This window comes from Arvicanthis niloticus, chromosome 9 (genome assembly GCF_011762505.2).
Source record: "Arvicanthis niloticus isolate mArvNil1 chromosome 9, mArvNil1.pat.X, whole genome shotgun sequence".
Classification (NCBI taxonomy): Eukaryota; Metazoa; Chordata; class Mammalia; order Rodentia; family Muridae; genus Arvicanthis; species Arvicanthis niloticus.
In genome coordinates this window covers 740,313-757,287 of record NC_047666.1, presented here as the reverse complement: position 1 = coordinate 757,287, position 16,975 = coordinate 740,313, and the positions used below count along the sequence as shown (strand labels likewise).

Genomic DNA, 16,975 nt, shown 5'->3' with positions numbered 1-16,975 from the left:
GGGTGTATCTCAGTGGGACCTTCAAAATGTTGGACCATAAAATCCAAAACCAGTGGATGCACACGAACAGGATTTGCTGTAACAACACGAGGTTTAATGATACTGGTGTACCAGGACTCTCCTGCATGCCAGCAAGAGATACCGAAAAAAACTGGGAGTGGTTTTTATTTTTTTCCTTTTTAAAAAATTGGTTATAATATTTACATTTCAAATTTTATCCCCTTATCCCATTCCTCCAACTACCCAGGAACCCCTTAACCCATCCCCCCTCCTTGTGCTTCTATGAGGGTGTGATTTTCCTGTTTCTATGCTGCTGTTTCCATTAAAATAAACTGCCTCCTAAATTTCTAAATCTTTCCATTTGTGTTATTAAATCTCCTTTTTTCTTTTCTTTTTCTTTCTTTTTTTTCTTTTTCTTTTCTTTTTTTTTCTTTTTTCATCTTTTTTAAAAATTGGGTATTATATTAACATTTCAGATTTTATTACCTTACCCCACTTCCTCCCACCACCCAGAAACCTCCTATCCCATCTCCCCTCCTCATGCTTCTATGAGGCTGTGCCCCCACCTACCCCCTCCCCCATCACATCCCCCCCCACACACACTCTGTGTTTGTTTTTCATGGGACCAAGAATCTTTTCTCCCACCTATGCCTAACAAGGCCATCCTCCCCTACATATACTGCTGGAGTCATGGGTCCCTCCCTATGTGCTCCTGAAGACCCCCATACTCGGGAGACCCTTCCTCAAGCCTCCGGAATCGCGACCACCCAAAGATCACAAGAAACCATACCTGGATGCAATCAGCAGAGGTTTATTAGGGAAAGAGCTGGCAGCCAGCGGTCTGACCAGGTACTCGCGCTGGAGTCAAGGTCCGACCCCCTCGGCCAGTCCTTGGAGGGTTTTAAAGGGAAAAACCACAAACCAGGGGAGTGGGATGGGGTTGTTAAAGATACAAAACATGAAAACAGTGGAACAATTCAGAGGTATTCACTCTAAATGATTAGTGTCATGTGGAAATCGCCCTGCATTCTTCTCAAAAATGTGGTTTTTACCATGCCATTGTGCCCTATCCGGCCATTTCAGATTGCTATCTTTACTTTTTCCGGCTATAGGGCTAGGGCCCCACCTAGGTGGTAGCATCTTTATCTGTAATCAGGAATGCCTTCCTGCCTTGGGCGAGGCTTGAGGAATGTAATCCAGCAAGTGTCCTTCACCTGGAATGTGAAGGCCTGAAATCTTATTTTCAGTTCTGTAAGGCAAAAAATCTACACATATTTCATAAAATGGCCTTTCTAATTTTTCACTCTACACTCCCAGGCTGGTGGTTTAGACCATGGGGGGCTCTGATTGTTTGGTATTGTTGCTTTCCTCCTGGGGTCACAAACCCTTTCTGCTCTTCAGTCTTCTCTCTAATTTCTCCATTGGGAAACCCTTGATCATATCAGTGGTTAGCTGTGAGCATCATCCTCTGAATGTGTCAGTCTCTGGCAGGCCTCTAAGGATATATATATATATATATATATATATATATATATATATATATATAATCAGATTCACACATCACTCAGATAAAAGACTCAGATTCACACATTACTTTCTTCCTGACCACCTCCCATCCTGGAATGTGTCTTTGTGCTTTGGGCCTTCCCCACCTGCAGGTGGGTTCTCTTCCCTGTGGTTTGAGGAATGTTAATCAGCTTCTCCCTTCCTCTTCTGAATGTTAATCTTGCAAATGTCCTTGGACTAAGGAATGTCCCCCTCCTGGGATGTGTCCTGGGACAGTGGGATACTTTTAATCTTAAATTTAAACCTGAAAAGACCCAAAAGTCCTACACTTACAGAACTGGGGACCTCTTTGAAGAGTAGGGAAAGAGAATGGATGAGCTGAGTGATATGGAGGAAGATCATGCAATGCTAGCTTATGGCCACAGCCTGATCATGGCATTCATAAATGTACAGTAGCTCTATTGACAACATAGGGCCTGTTCAGGATTGAGCCAATAAACATTCAGTCATAGATTGGAGAAGGGCTAATGATTCTGCATCTCATCTAGAGGAGAGCATGACAGTTGAGTCCTGTTGGAGGAGAAAGTCTTTATCTTTAGTGATGCAGCCATGAGTGAGTTGCCCCTGCTCCAGGGGGATAGCTTCCTATACACACCCAGTGGTCCTGGTTAAATCAAGTGGCATAAACACACACACACACACACACACACACACACACACACACACACACACACACACGTAGGCTGTGGATTTTGTAAGAAGAGGAAGAGGAAAGGGGTTGGTTGGGAATAGGGAAAAAAGAGTATCTACTGGCTGCTATCACTATATATTATATACTGTATACATGTATGAAATCATCAACAAATATAAATACAAAACATAATTTCTTTAAAAGGAAGAGATTACAGAGAGGATTACTCGAACAAGAAATCACATAAACCTAATCTGTAGCATCCCTTTTAAACATGTTCCTACTCATCTCCCTCTGTGAGAAGCCAAAGCTTGTTATCTCAAAAGAAAAGAAGATTCAGTGGAGCTCTATGCCTGTTTCCTTTCCTCTTAGGACAGGAAAAACAGCATGTGAATCCTCTTAGGATTCAAAAAGACAGCAGGTACACACTCCCACTAAAGCACCAGTCAAGAGTCTTTATACACCCATGGGCCTGGAAATGCCCTCAGGAAACTCTGCATTAACAAATGATTTCAGATCAGCACCTGCCAGGTATTGGTTTTCCATCAAGCTGCACCCCAAAGACTCAAAATCTCTTGTCTTTGTGTTCTAAGCCTCTAAAAAACTGTTTTTGAAGATGCCAAACAAACTGGAATTTAAAACTGCCCCTTGCAGAATTATTCAGTCCCTGGCTCTCTCCCACATATAAATGACACATATATGTTAACAAGCCTAATGAAAGAAAATTTTGAAATAGACCCAAACTAATAAGAATAGCAGGGCCTTGTGATTCCTTTTCCCTAACCTAAATAGTTAAAAATGCCTGTCAGCAGTCACAGAGGATGTGGAGTTACAGGACAAAGGCCTGTTGAATCATCCAAGGAACTGGCTGGCCATGAAAGATAAAAAGTATGCAAAGACATCCTTAAAAGAACAGAGATATGTCCAAATGAGTAATGGGCCATCTGGTGTTCTTCCACCCTTCCCCCTTTTGGGCCCACCACAGCCTGCTGATGTTCAAAAATGTAAAGCAACCAATCATGTGTACCTGTGTGAAAATCTCCCACTTACCCCACCCCTTGCCTATAAAAGCCCTAAACCTTTGAGCCTCGGGATCAGTTCTTCTGTCTCCTGAGTGAGATATGTGCTGACCCAGAGCTCTGATATTAAACTGCCTTATGTGTTTGCATCAAGCCGGTCTCTCGTGAGTCCTTTGGTGCACGCCATCTGTGAGAACAAAATTTGAAAGCAGCATTGTAACAATAACAAAAATTCATGGTCAGCAAAGACCACCAACAATTTGTTAAATATAGTCATAATAAAAATATTAAGCCCCTGCAGGGGCAGGGTGACAAAAAATAAAGGCATGCAAGGGCGTGCCCAGACAAGTCCAAACAAGCTCAAGTGAGTAATGGGCTATCTGGTGTTTACTTCTCTCTCCCTCCCTTTTCTGGGAGGTCCGAGTTTCTACAAGTTCTGCCAGTTCTGCAAGTTGCTGATGTTTGAAATATCCAATCATGTGTAAGCGCGCGAAAATGCCTTCCTCCCCCCACCCCATGCTATAAAAGACCCTTTAACCCACCACACGTGGCCAAAAACCCTGCTCTTGGAGCTAAAGAGCATGTCGTTTTTGACCGCCGGCTCCTCCCCTAATAAACCTCTGCTGATTGCATCCAGGTATGGTTTCTTGTGATTTTTGGGTGGTCGCGATTCCGGAGGCTTGAGGAAGGGTCTCCCGAGTATGGGGGTCTTCACATCCTGAGACTTGAGTGGGGATCTCCCTTTGGGGCTCTTTTACTACCATTGTTTATCTCTTCTTAATCTTTCATTTGTAAAATCCACTGAGTCTCAAGTTTATATTATTTGAAAACATTTATCTTTAGAAATTTGAAATTATGGACTCAGAATTGTTAAGTCATACAGTCATTTCTCTTACACTAATAGAAATTATCCATGTTTGTAATTATGAGAAAACTTGATGCAGAGAAGTACAGTTTTTATTTTTTTGTATTACATTCACTGTGTCTCAAGCTTAAAGTAAAAGGAAGAAGGAAAGAAATGAATAGACAATCTAATCTTCACTTGCTATGAGAACCTCACAGGTTTACGAAGATCTCATTGCCTTCAGTTTCCACATTAAAATGGTAAAAAGACATTAAAATTGCATAAATAATGCTAATTAATATTTAATGAGTGATTGACCAAATGCCAGATGTAAACCTGCTGTGAAAAATAACAACCAACCAACCAAACAAACAACCAAACAAACAAAAAAACCCAAAATGCCTTTCAGGACCAATGTCCTCTGGGAATCACTTTTCAAATAGTCTATTAGAGTGTTCCTAACCTTCATAAGTAGGCATTTATCTTATCTTCTCTTCCCTCTTCAGTCAACAGGAAATACAAAATCTTGAGGCTTTGTAACCAATGAAGTAAAACTCCTATAGTGAGGGACCAGGAGTTAGACAGATTCTCTGGTAGGCAGATAGATAGGAAGAGGAGTTATGAATAGGTTATAAAGATGGTGAATTTCCAAGCTGGCAGCTTTCCCCACATCCTAATTACCTGAGACAAAGCTTGCCAGCATAAGATAGAGGCCTGGGGGGGGGGGGAGGGGTGCTTGTTTGCTTTTCTCCTACAAGTAGCTCCCCACCACCAACCACTTCCTGCCTTGAACTGGTCCAACAAGTTTTAGGCCTGACTAGGACATGTTTGCACATTTAGGCTAATCAACCTGCAGAACTTCCTTCAAACTGACCAACACTAATGTACAGAGTGAAAAATTATAAAGGCCATTTTAAGAAATATGTGTAGATTTTTCACCTTAGACCTGAGCAGGGAAAGTGCAGATTCCAGAACAAGGAACTGAAAATAAGATTTCAGGCCTTCACATTCCGGGGAAGGACAATGCCTCTGAATCAGAGGACACTTGCTGGATTACATTTCTCAAGCCTCAGGCAACGAGCCCACGTGTGTGTGTGTGTGTGTGTGTGTGTGTGTGTGTGTGTGTGTGTGTAAGGGGGGGGCTGAAGCAGGAAGACGCATTCCTGACCATAAAAGATACAAGCCATCTAGGTGGGGCTGTGACTGGAGGAAGTGAGAAATGGTTTGTAATGACGGTATAAGGGACAGTGACTTGGTAAGACCACATTTTTGAGAAAATGATAGTACTGAGTAATTTCCATGGCCATTAACCTTTCATGGAGGGTTTCTCTGGAATGTTTCACTATTCTTATGTTATGTATCCTTGGCAACCCCTCACCACCCCCTCCCCCCCCCCCCGCCCCACTCCCCTGGTTTGTGGGTTTTCTCTTTAAAAGGTGGTCAGACCGCTGGCTGCCAGCTCTTTTCCCTAATAAACCTCTGCTGATTGCATCCAGGTATGGTTTCTTGTGATCTTTGGGTGGTCGTGATTTCCTGAGACTTGAGGAAGGGTCTCCCGAGTATGGGGGTCTTCAAATGTACAGGAGTAAGACCCTTCAGAGACTTAAAAAGAAAACCCAGTGCTCTAAAGAAGTCTGGAGGTTTTTGGGTTTTTTTTGGTTTTTGTTTTGTTTTGTTTTCTTAAGTCTCTCCCCTGCTTGGCAAATGGTATTTTTCTTTGAGTGCTTGCTATATGCATGTGTTTCCTTGCCTTCTTCAGCTACTGCTGACTGCTGCTGTCTGCTGTGCTTAATGCTGCTACTTGTCAAGCTCAAGATTTTTTTTTTTTGCTTTTTAATTCATTACCTGCCTGAGATAGCATATCCCATCAAAACCCCTAGACAGTAATAAAAGTGTAACTCTGAACTACTAAAGACTCAACAATGAATTTAAATTCTATTCTGCACATTGACTCTAGAAATGTCTTTCAACTTTCTCAACAATTTTGTGTTATTCAACTGCAGCTTCAAGTTTGACTTCTAGATGAAGACTGCCCATCTGTTCCAAATAGCATTCCATTCTCAAGTGTTAAGATTGTTTGTGCTAGTATGTTAGCATCCCTTCTAGGCTCTGCCCAATAGTTACCTAGCAATAGCCAGGTAAGCCTGGCTTGCTATAAAAAGGACTGTTTGGCCTCTCTTCCCACTCTCTCTGACCCACCTCTCCCTTCTTCCTACTCCTGCCTCTCTCTTTGTGTCCCTAGCAGGCCTCTTCTCCTCACTCCCCCCTTTTTCTGCTCCCTCCTTCCCCCTCTCCTTCTTCCTCCATTTCCTCTTCTCCTCCCCTCCCCTTCATTTTCCCTCTTCCTCTTTCCCCTCCCTCCCTCTCTGTACCTCTTCCTTTCTTCTCTCTCTCTCTCCCTCTCTCACTCTGTCCTTGTCAATCTCTACCCCATTCTTTCTCTGCCTCTACTCTTTTCTCAACTTCCCTTTCCATGCTCCTAAATAAACTCCCATCTTATGACTGTACCTCAGGGGAAAGGGATGCCTCAACGAGGGCCCTCTGAGGCATCCTCTTTACCACACCATATTGTGCTTTACAAAACTATCACATCACTTGGCTTGATTACTTCACTCTATACATTTTTTTGAGACTCAGTTTCTTTGAGTAGCCTTGACTATCCTAGAACTAGTTCTCTAGACCAGGCTTGATTTGAACTCATAGAGATCCTCCTGAATCTGTCTCCCTAGTGCTGGGAATAAAGGCATGTGTCACTACCACCTGGCTTCCATACAACTCTTCTGTGAGTTCTTGAGGTCCCTCTGCATTAGTCATCTTTCCCACTTCTGTTTCAAGTAACATTACTTTATGTTGTTTATTATATTTAACTTACAATGAATAAACTGCTGTAGAAATTCTAATAGAAAGCAGCCTAAGTTTCTAGATTAATAATCAAATAGAAAAGATGTGTGTGGGTATTTCAGTCCATCTGAGCAACTGAAACAGAATATCCTAGACAAACAACTGAACTTTTGTGGGGCGGTAGGCTGTGAGAAGCAGCTGGGTGCTTGGTCAAGCATGAGTTTCGAACCCCAGAACTTTTATTGGACGGCAGGAGTTCAGCTTTGCTCCCAGGCCCTAGTTCTTTTCATTTAGTTTCAGTCCTCCAACAACGCCTCCCACAGACAGGTTTATGACCACCAATCACGAGGAACAGTCCCTCAGGCTCTCCCACATGCAGATGAGGTATCTCCAAGCTCTCAGACCAAGCCAATAGGCATTATCTGCTGCCAGACCCTAACCCACCCCAAAACTGTATATAAGGGCTCTATATAGGGGAAGTAAAGCACTCAAGAATCATCCTGGTGTCTGAGAGTTTCTGTCACAAGAGCTGTAACACTTGGGGAGAGATCTGCTCTCCCAGAACCCATCTGGGACAGTAAGCTACCTCCTTGCCAGCTAGCCGGCTTCTTATTGGCCCAGCCCAGGCCTGAACCAGCTCAGCGTGGAGAGACAGCTGGGAGATTGTCGTGGGACACCCTCCAGAACAAGGGACCAACAAACTTTATTTTCCATAGCTCTGGCAGCTAGATGTCCAAGGTTCCTTGGTGGGTCTGAGGAGAGATGCTTCATGATTCGCTGATGGAAATGTTCTACTGTCTTCACATTTTGAAGGAATTCTCTAGTATCCTTCATAAGGAAAACACAGTGCTGATAAAAATCACCAAACAGAAGCACTTTCTGCCTATACAAGAATTTCCAAAAGAAGAGCTGTGTCTACAAAGGGTGGTGTATTAAAATGTCAATGACTGTGGAGAGATTCAAATGTTACAGGTCTTAGAACCTAATTACAGGTTTTCTCAGGCTATCTTTTGTCCCTCAAAGAGCTATTTTTTAAACCCACCTCTGTGCCAAACCTGATAGATAAAAACATTTGAAGTGTAATACTTGACAAAAGATTATTATCCACTAATGGAAGGATCAAGAAGACTATCAGATGGTCTCTGAAGCTCATAGATGAGATAGTGTAGTGTTCCCATGGTAGAGAAAGTTTCCACCAATATATATATATATATATATATATATATATATATATATATATATATATTAAAGGCTTTGATTTATAACTTTCTTTGTTCTGTTATAACAATTACATGAAAATGTATTTGTGTTGGAGCACTGTATTTTGGAACACATAAATCTATGTTTCCATGCCATGGCCAACATAATTTGATCCGGAATAAATCATGTCTTTTATTCATTTAGTGAGAACCTTTTCTTTCTGTGGAAATTTTAATACACAAATTTGGGTGTAGCACATGATTTAGTCTATAGACATACCAGCAGATTCAGTAGACATAAGAGCTCAGCTCTAACATAGCAATGACACCATCAACTCTTGATTTCAGAGGCAACTATGGGCCTAGATAGAGCATCAGAGCTAATAAATTTTAGTAAAAAAGCTCAATCTTCAATCATTCATGAGATATGAGATGGGAGATAGCCACAGAATGGCAGCCTGACCTTTAATATTCTTAAGAAAACTCTCTTTTTGAGCCAGTTCTTGAAGATGGCTAACACTTGAAGGCACATAGCAAAGGTATAATGACCTGGGTAAGTAACATACAATCCAGGAAGGCAATTTTGGTGACTTGATATAGTGTCTGCAAAGAATAAACTAGCTAAGTTTATTTAGCTTTTTTTTTAATTTATTTTTTTATTTAGCCCTTTGCATAGGAGGATAGGTCAGTAATTTCCACTGCAGTTTAGTGGCTTTTGCTGACTAAATTCTTTAGATCGTTCTCTGTTGAAGCACATATAAGCACTGTGATCTGGAAAGAAAACCAAAATAACTCAAGTGACTGAATTTGAGTTGATGGGGAGCAGGAAAAAGAGTAGAAGTGAGGACTGTGTATGAAGGATGGGCATTGCAGAATGATGTGTCAGTGTGTAGGGCACTGGACCATGAGACATAGCCTAGTCCTTTGTTAAGCTAAAGGCTTTGAAGCCCTGGAGACACTGAAGGGAAGGTAGGAGCTTCACCTGGTCCCCTGAACCAGGCCCCTGTCAGGTAGTCACAGCTCCTCATAGATTTATGGTCATCAGTCATGTAAGGGCAATGCCCTTCCACATGTAGATGAGACATCTCTAATATCTCAGAACAAGACAATAGGAAAAGAGACATGACCTGTGGTCACATAGGCTCAAGACAGAGGTCTCCATGCTAATGAGGTACCGAGAGCCATGAAGGGCATAACCAATAAGCTTTCCTTCCTAGATATTCCTCCCTACAAAAGGTATTTAATCTCAAGCCCACCTTGAGAAGTGGGATATGGTTTTACACATCCAATTTCCATCATGAAAATAAATGCCTTAAAGCATGGACTGCCTTTTTTATTTGAGATCCGCTGTGAGGAGCCATGTAAAAAGTCTTTATCTATAGAGGTGCTTTCTAGTCTCCCACAGAAGGTCTCTCTGCACTCCCAGCCACACCTACCACCAAGCTGCTGCAGCCATCAAGCAAACCAAAGACAATCACCATGGGATCAGTTGGAGCTCCACTACCCCCCCCACACACACCCTAGGCTAGAGCCAACCTGTAGGCCCCCACTTTGTTCTCACCTCTTCCATGCTTTCCCACCCTGAGCAGTGCCTCAGTGTTTCCCTACAGCCAAGCACCCCCTTAGCAGGGCATGAGAAAAGTGCAGTCAAACTCCCAGAGTTCTGCCTTCCCAAGTGGCTGTGGTCTGTGGCAGAGCAGACTCAAGGGGCCCACAACCCTATATCAGTGAGTGTTGACACAAAGCACAGCTCTCATTTCAAAAGGAGTAAGGGATAGTTTATTATAAGGTTGAATTTCAGTGACCACGTCTCAGGAAAATTGGAGCTACATTACCCTACGACCTGTGTTTCCCCATAGAGGAAGAGTTAAATATTTGAGACAGAGAGTCAGGAGACAAAGGTCAAATGGTAAAAATGAAACTCTTTCAAAGGCAAAGAAAACCAAAACAAATAATAGAAACCAAAATGCTTCCAGAGGTCTAAAAGCATATGAAATACTAAAAACAAGCTAAAGTCAGAATCCAAAATGTTTTGAGACCAGAGAGAAAACCAAACACAACCAAAGTTGAGACCTGGATCTTTTCAAAGCAAGCAAGCAAATTAGATATCTTAAATCAAATAAGTTGAAAGAGGACTCAAAATGTATTTATAAAATTAGGATTCTTAATGAACTAGCAAAGAACAAACAAATGGACTGTTGACCAAAACAAGAAAAGTCTGGATCCCTGGAAAGAATTCACACAACCCACCTGAAGAAAGATGGGCCTGGATTCAATAAGTCCATGCAGATACCTCATTTTCATTCAGGTAATTCCTCCTGTGTAAAGTGTAAAGTTTTGGATTCCTCCCACCTCCACTGTGATATACTGTTGATGCAAAAACACACAGCTCTCTCCTCAAAGGCAATAAAAGATTATTTGGGAGCCAAATTAGTGATCTTGGCCCAGAAAACATGAAGCTAGTTGTGGAATGGCAGAATAAAGTCATACATCAAGCATTTAAAAATATTTTTCTGAGAACATCAGAGGTAGGTTACAGCAAATCAAAGGAATCCCTTCCTAGGGTTCAGATGTTATCTGCTGATTTTGGTGGCTTCTGAGTTGGTGTAAGAAGTCTACTAAAATAGTAGATTTCAAAATGTTTTTATCAATGAATCATAGAATGTTAGTTCCAACTCCAAGGAGGTCAAGTTGAGGCTAGTAAGGGAGCTAAAAACAAGACTAAGTTAAGGTCCAAACTCTCCACATTGCTACAGTTTGAATCGGTCTTTGAAGACACAACTTCTTTTCAGGAATTCTCTTCACATAGAAAATCCCATGGATCAGAGCAGCCTGTTATATTGCTTCATATGTACCTCCCTTACCTCCATAGCCTTCCTGGATGAGTCTCTCTGGGTATACTTCACACATGTATGTTGTACAAAGAGTTAAGTTTCAGAGAAGAATAGGTATAGGCTTGAGATCAAATGAGTAGATGAAACCTGAAACTCTCCATTAATTTAAGCAAAGACTTTTACTTATCTGTAACTGTAGAATAAGTTTAAGTTCTTAATAAATTTCAAGGGTAATGAGAAGTCAGGTTATACTTGCTGACACATAATAGTAGATTTAAAATGTTTCAGTGACAAAATAGTAACAAATTTAGGAGATGATTACACTTTCAAACTCACCCATTGCTGAGAAAGAAAAGATGAACCAAGTATAATAAAGAAGTATTTATTACTAGTTTGGTTCAAGGCCATCCTTAATCTCCACCCTCTTTTTCCACATAGCTCTGGGTGTTGATGGAACACCTTTTTTGGGAATTCTGGGAAACTACCTTCATCAGTACTCAGAGCACCGTAGGAGTAACTCTCTGGGCGTGTCCATCCTGTGTCTGAAGTCCAGCTCATATCTCTGGACAGGAATCTTCAATGATATGGCCTTCTGGTTACACACAAAGCTTACCTGCTTTCATACTCTGCTAAGCATATAATGCAAAAAGACAAATGTGTCTTAGATGGAAGACACATATGAGATATAAAAAATACAAACTAATGTGGTTTCACGGGCTAGAAGGAAAAAAAGAACAGGTTTTCTCATTTTGTTTTTATACATGTTAATACCTGATAAAGTATGTCCTTTTGTTGCTGTTACTGTTGTAGAAACAGCAAATGCTCTTTCCTTTCTTCTTTCAAATGACTGAGGCTGTGATTGAAATTTCTTCAGACACAGAAAGTATGAGTTAGAGTAATTAACCTCGTCATTTAGGTGTGTGTATGTGTGTATGTGTATGTGTGTGTGTCTTGTGTTTCCTTGCTTATTTCAGCTGACTAGATGTTAAATCTATCTTTGCAGATTATTTGACCAAGGTTGCTGCATGCTGTATGTTTTACACTTTACAATGTTCCCCTTCTTATCTCAGTTTGTAGCTTGAAATATTTTTTTCCTAATTCTGAAGCCATTTTTTAATCAGTTTATTTTCTGTGTCAGTTAGAAAACAAAACCAACTAATCTTCCAATTCTTAAAGTTGTAATTCTTTGCTTAGTTCCTTTGATTTAGTAACCCCACCCCCACCTACCCCACTTAAAAAAACAAAACCAAAAATTTCAGAGTCTTACTCTGAAACCTTGGCTGGCCTTGAGCTCATTGAAATCTGCCTGAGGATTAAGGGTGTTTGCCACCACACCATGCTTTAAATCCCTCTCTTTCATCTTTGATTTAGGTTTCTATTCCCATAGAGCTACTGCCTAGTACAAAGTACAGTGTCAGGGTTTCTGGGAGAAGCTTCTCAAAATAGTCTACTTGGCTTTAATCATAGTGCCTGACAGTCGGCATGTGACTGATCACTGTTTGGGAAGAAACATACTAACTGACATATGGCTACATCAGAGTAACCCAGACGACTTTGATGACCAGAGTCACAGAGCAGAATAAAGTCATAGTGAACATGAGGCAAAGCCCAAGAAATCATACGAGCAGTGATAAATACTCAAGGAGGGGTGCCAACCTGCTCACCCCCAGTTGCTGGTATGCTGAGGCTTCAGTTTTGATGCATTAAATAATTAATATCATGTGCACACACCTGTTTAAAGTGTGGTTTTCTAGTTCCAAAGTTTGATTCTGCTCTCTGTTCAGAGGAAGAAAGGGAAAAAAGAAGGGAGGAAACAAGGAAAGAGGGACAAAGAGGGAAGGGAAAAGGGAAGAAAGAGCGGAAGGAGGAAGAAAGGAAGAGGGGGAAGAAATGGGAGAAGAGAAAAGGAAGGAAGGAAGGAAGGAAAGAAGGAAAGAAGGAAGGAAGGGAGGGAGGAAGAAAGGAAGGAAGGGATAAAGTCACTGTTATAATTAGTGCCCCAGTCCTTAAATGCTTTTTTCCTCAAGTCACTTAGAATTAGCTCCCTGTGTCTAAGATCCTCTATGTTGGGGGAGTAGCAGAGGTATTTACATCTTGGCAAACCATTTCTACAATCAGTTCTCAAGAGCCTCTTTCATTTTATTTATGCTTCACACATAATTAGTGCTAGTCAAAGGGGAAATAGTTAAAAACACTGCTTTAGATGGTCAGATGAAACCACAGTAGATAGTTATTTGGTAAAACTTCTGCTGTCAATCATGATTTCAAACTCTGCTTAGTGCCTATTATGATAACTAATTCCTTTCCTGAGGAGACAATGTCTCTTGTCTCGGCATATCCCCAAACCAGAGTAAAATTTCTTCAGTTTATGAGAATGTCTTCCCCTGGCTTGAATGATTACTTCTCCTTTGCTGCATAGGTTACCCTCATAACTAACTTTCACACATCTCTAGATAAACTCAGAATTCACTTGTTAGGGCAGAACTCCACTGCATAAAAATGACTTCGAAGGACCTGGTCAGAGCTTCTAGAAGCTCAGGTAGGGGGTTCAATGCCTGTCCCTGTCTACTCCTCTTCTGGGATCATGTCAGTAGTAACAGGCACTCTGGCGATGGTCCCTTGCAAGCAGGCATACCTGATTTGGCTCTTTGGCTCAAATGACCAGTTTCTACAATGGTGTCCCATCAATGTTACATGGAAAAGATCATAAAACACTGGAAAAAAGCATTTCAATTTTAGTTGCTTACTCCATAGTCACTCTATGTGATGATAGAGAAGAATGAGGGTATTCAGGGCATGCATGGTATAGTGTGGAACTCTATGTGAACCACCCTAAAAAGCGTTTCTGAAAGTCACTGAGTTCAGTCCAGCATGCACATCTAATGGATGATCTTTCACACACAATGTGCTCTTACTTCTGTATTGAGCAAAATTTTTAATTCAATGTATTTACATCCTTGCTTCCTATTTACAGACAGTGTGCTCTTCTGCACTGAGCAAAATTTTTAATTTAATCCATTTACATCCTTCCCAATGCTTATTATTTTCAGGCATCTAATTTGTAGTAGTTTTGTGATGAAGGCTTATGTGTCCAGGTCTTGCTTGCATCTGTGAGGCTGTGAACTTCTTTACATGCTCTGTGTTCATGCCAATATTCTCTTCTGTCAAGGCTCTGTATAATTTAAATAACAATTTCAAACCATCTGGTTCATTGACTAAAAGCAATTTTTGTACAATTCATTGGAGATTTAGAATTCATTCAATTATATGAACCAGGTTGTGTCAGTGTAACATAGTAAGAAAGAGTGTAGTTTACCCTCAGAGATGATTTATATTCCTCTTATATCTAGTTCTAATTAGTGAGGAATCTCTTTTGAATCTCTTGGTTAAACCTGGTTATAATACATACTTGGTAGGCTCTTAAATTATCTTTATTTATAAGATGGCTTAATATGATGTTATTCTCAGGTGTTAAAAGCATTTAAGAAAAAAAAGTACCAAAATGCTTTAACCAGAAACCCTTTGAAATCTCTCTCTCTCTCTCTCTCTCTCTCTCTCTCTCTCTCTCTCTCTCTCTCTCTCCCTCTCCCTCTCCCTCTCCCTCTCCCTCTCCCTCTCCCTCTCCCTCTCTCTCTCCCTCTCCCTCTCCCTCTTCGTGTCTTTGTCTCTCTCAATGAACACATTAAAACATCACAAGAGTTATAGAATCACAGCATTCATATGAATTGTTCCTCACTCTTCCACATGATAGGTGGAGGCTCACAATCCTACTTTATACAGGATGTGGAGGTTCACAATCCTACTTTACACAAAATAGTTTGGGTATTTAAGGCCTAAGTGCTTTCAGAGAGATGAAAAGCAAACAGAAATAAGCAATATAAGGACAACTAAAAGTACATTTCAGGGTGATTGTTGTTTTATAAGAAAAAAAATGTCATATTCCAAGACCCCAGAACTACCTTTATTTTAGACTTAAAGCTTATGTTATAGTTTGTTTTATTTTATATTTTATATTTTGAGATGAGGTCTCTCTACATAGTTCTGGCTGTCCATATATATAACTAGATATTTATTTACTATATAGACCAGGCTTCATGCAGCCAAAACTGACAGAGATCCATCTGCCTTTGCACCCTGCAGATTAGGACGAAATTTATATGGCACTATATCCTGCAGTCATGTAAGTTTTAATGGAAAGTGGGAAAACACTTGGCAATGATAGTAATGAAGTGACATACATAACCACATACATATATACATAGGCTCTACTGAAAGCAGTACATAATATATAATACATAAAAGTAAATAAGATAATGTTATCTTGTGCAAATTTTTCCCTGACTCCATTTTGTGTTTGCATAGGTGTTTTTTTCCATCACCAAACTCCTAAAGAGTCATATCTATCTTAGATATATCTGAACTTTCCATAACTTTGAGCATAGTGGCCCATAGCCCATATATAACCAAAACAATGTATCTTTCTGTATCACAAATGCTACAAGGTTCTCTTGACCTACATTTGACAAAGATGGAATTGTGGTTTTTGTCTTTAAGAAGCCTGAGCTTTAGGGTGGAGAATTTATTGGGGCTGTGGCTTGCTCTGATTGACTGCTAATAAAAACTTTAATTTGGCCTTTTATGCATGGAGGTCTGTAACTTTCCTACCTGGACTTTGGCAGCAGATGCTAATTAAGAATGTGAAAGGAGACTTTGGGCTTCAGTCCCTATTGCCTCTGCTCCTAGTGCTGCTGCAGCTTGTTCTTCCTAAACTGGAACTTCTGGATCTGGACAAGTACCTAGAGATGGCATGGCAGAGGAGGTGCCTTCCTGAGAAACGCCTGAAGCAGCCAGGTGATTTTGTAATCCATTCTTGGAAGACCTCACTATCAAGCCACTATCAATGCCAGCAACAGTGTAGGGCATATACATGGGCATACATGTATAATCCTGGAAAGCTCTTCAGAACCAGAATTAAGATTCCTGACACAAACTGCATATTTATGGGTTAATGTGTAGAAAGAGGTTACTACAGTTTGGAGTCTTTCACTTACTTTCTTGCACTAAAGGCTAAATAGCCTAATCATACTATATTTTTGATAGGAAATCACGAGGGTGAATAGATAACATAGGGTATGTAGATTTTATGATGCATGCCAAAGCAAACATGAAAATGTTAATGCATGAAGATACTGCACCAAAGTTTTTGATAGTCACAGTAGCAGCACTAAATTGATGAGCAGACTTTGTGTGTTCATGATGTTTATCTCCTTGTATGAAAACACTAGATCAAACTCAAATCATTGAACAAATCAGAAAATCCCTCACAAAGGAGCCTTTGGCTTGATATAATCAGCACCTGAAGATGTAGAGACACTCGGGCAATCAGTCCTGAAGGCAAGAGTGGCTTTTTGAAACAAAAGTTGAAAATGAGTTTGTTTATTTCAACTGTTTAAAGTTCATCTTCAGAGCACATGAGCTTGTGCATGGAGGATGTAAGTTAATATTTGACAAGGATCTGGTCACAGTGTGGTCTGTTCCTAACTACTGTTAACATTACTTCCATCATGGTCTTCAAGACATTAGTATGAAAGAACCAAAGTTATTCAGGACAGTTCCAAGGTCAGTACATGTTATTCTTCCCAGAGCTATGATTCTATATTTCCATGGAGTCATCTGCCACCCCAGTGGCCCATTTTTTTGCCCTCTTTTACATCAACCTTCTTGTATCACCCTCTACAATATATATTTTATTGAGCATTTAGTGGCTGAAATGCTGCCTCTTGTTCTTAAAATATTTTTAATTGTCTAAATTTATTGTTTGTTATATTTTGATAGCCATGTTGTTTTATAAATTCCATCACTCACTTATCTCACCTTATAAATGTGTGAGAAGATTCATCTTAATACTCTCAAGAAGTGTCTTAGTTCTCATATTGTCCCATGTAAGCTCTTGTGTAGTTGCTGTTCCAGAAAGACAGAAGTATTTCCTTTTTAAAAAGCCAATTAACAATTAATACTCCTCCTTATGTATCATTGTGCCT

General features: G+C 40.4%; 1 pseudogene; it reads left to right on the top strand.

The window, feature by feature from the left end:
• Nucleotides 1-15,616: 15,616 nt before the first annotated feature.
• LOC117714938 (serine/threonine-protein phosphatase 6 catalytic subunit pseudogene) lies at nucleotides 15,617-16,743 on the top strand (annotated as a pseudogene).
• The last annotated feature ends 232 nt before the right edge of the window (nucleotides 16,744-16,975 follow it).